This window comes from Mastomys coucha, unplaced genomic scaffold (genome assembly GCF_008632895.1).
Source record: "Mastomys coucha isolate ucsf_1 unplaced genomic scaffold, UCSF_Mcou_1 pScaffold9, whole genome shotgun sequence".
NCBI lineage: Eukaryota > Metazoa > Chordata > Mammalia > Rodentia > Muridae > Mastomys > Mastomys coucha.
Window position 1 is genome coordinate 37079990 of NW_022196915.1, and position 2376 is coordinate 37082365.

Consider the following 2376-nt stretch of genomic DNA (forward strand, 5'->3'; position numbering starts at 1 on the left):
AAAAAAAAAAAAAAAAAAAAAAAAAAGAGAAAGATTAGTTAGCTTAATGAAAGAGATGAAAACACAACCACAAAGAACAAGTTGATATTTTATCATGATATGACTTATTATATAAATTTTTATAGCACAAACAAATCTAGATAGCACAAAAAATGTGATATCTAGATATAGCTAAACAGAATGGGAGTCCTTTTCCCATTCTAAAAAAGATAATGATTCCCACTTCTTATTAAATAGTGTAGACAAATTGGACTAGGTTTTAGCTTCACAGCTAAGTCTCACTGAGTATATAAACCAGACTTAAGGGCAGGTCCCATGCCCAGCAGTAGAGAGGTCAACACAACTCAAGCTCAATGGCTTTTTCAAGGGACTTTCTCTGTTTAACTTATAACTTATATAACATGGTTTCCAATTTTATGTTTTTTATAGGATATCTGCGTGAAAATGTGTGTGTATGTCTGCATCTGCATGTGTTTCTTGCACTTTTTCTTTGACTTTTATTTCAGCTTGTTTGTTTTGCCCTATTCTCTTTGTTTTTATTTTGGTTTATTAGATATCTGTTTTCTGAGAGGGGGTATTGATTCGGGTGGGTTTGGAGGTGGGTGGATCTAGGAAAAGTTGGGGAAGGAGAAACTGTAAGAATATATTATGTTTAAAAATTTATTTTTAGTGGGGGCTGGTGAGATCGCACAGTGGGTAAGAGCACTGATTGCTCTTTCGAACATCATGAGTTCAAATCCCAGCAACCACATGGTAGCTCACAACCACCGTAATGAGATCTGATGCCCTTTTCTGGTGCTGTCTGAAGACAGCTGCAGTGTACTTATAATAAATAAATAATAAATACATCTAAAAAAACTATTTAAAAAATTGATTTTTAATCTTAAAAGTTCTCATGTTACATATCACAGATCTTAAAAAATCTAGTAATTCATAAGGAGCCACAAAAAAATTAAAAAATATCCAAAGCAATACTAACAACACTGCCAGAGGATCATAATACAAGAACTCAAATTAAACTACAGAGATAGTGGGGGACAGGGGGAAACAGCCTCATGCTGGCGTAAAAACAGGCAGGTAGACCAACATAATAGAATAGATGTTCTGGAAATAAACCAACAAAATGTCTTTAGAAAGCACTCTTTTTACTTTTATTGCCTTGTCTGTTTATTAGATATCTGTTTTCTAATGAGAGAGGGGGTACAGAGTGGGATTGGATATACTCAAACTGTATCAAAGACTTTAAAACTGAAAACGCTCAAAATTCTAGATAAAAACATAGAGAATAATCTTCAAGACACTGGTGTATGTAAGGACTCTCTGAACCAAAGAATATCAATAGCACAGAAATCAGTGCCAGGTGTCAAATGTAGGACTACATGAAATTTAAAAGTTAGTGTGCAACAATGGAATCTATCAGCAAAGCACACAGAGTAGGCCAAAATCTTTACTAGCTATACTTTAGACAAAAGAAAAATACTAACGTTTTAAAAGTACTACATAAATTCAATACCAAGAAAATAAAATTGACAATCAACCATTGAAACAAAGAATGGAGTAGACAGATTTAAAAAAACAAAAACACACAAATGGCCAATTATAATTTTTAAAGTATTCAAAATCCCAGTCATCAGGAAAATGCAAATTAAAACAACTTTGAGATACTATTCTACTCCAATCATAATAGCTATGATCAAATCTGACAAATGTTAGAGAACATGTGGGAAAAGAGGAATACTTTTGCTAGTGGGAGTTCCAATTGACAGAGCAATTATGGAAAAATTATGGAAAAAGTAGGTAGTTTCTTGAAAAACGTTAAAATGAAATTACCGTATGGCACAGCTAGTCCACTTCTGGACATATCTCAACACTCACATTTGAGCTTGGTACCCTGACACTACTGAACTAGACTGCTGGTATCCTGACAGTGAAGATTGGATTTGCCCCAAAGCAGTATTTCTAAACAGGTCCGCATCCCTTTGTTCTATTTACCATCTTTTCTCCCCCACCTTTGTGTGGTGGGCTAAAAGGGTTGTTGAAGCCTTTGAAAAACCTTATTAAAAGTAGGTTTTTAAAAAATCTAAGTCTACAAAGTAGCAATAAAGTGACTCTTTTTTTTACCTTTTATTGCATTATGATGAGAAAAGTTATGTGATTTCAATTTATCTGAATTTGTTAACATTTAAAAACATATTTTAATTAAATAGAATTGAATCACATTCTTGTTTCCCTTTTGTACCACTGCTCCTCCTATACACCCTCCCTTCAATACCTACAATATCTTTTTTGTCATATTCCTTAAAATTTTTAAAGTATTATAACAATAAAAATAAGTATTATAAAAGTTGTTTGATATAAAACAACAATCAATTTAAC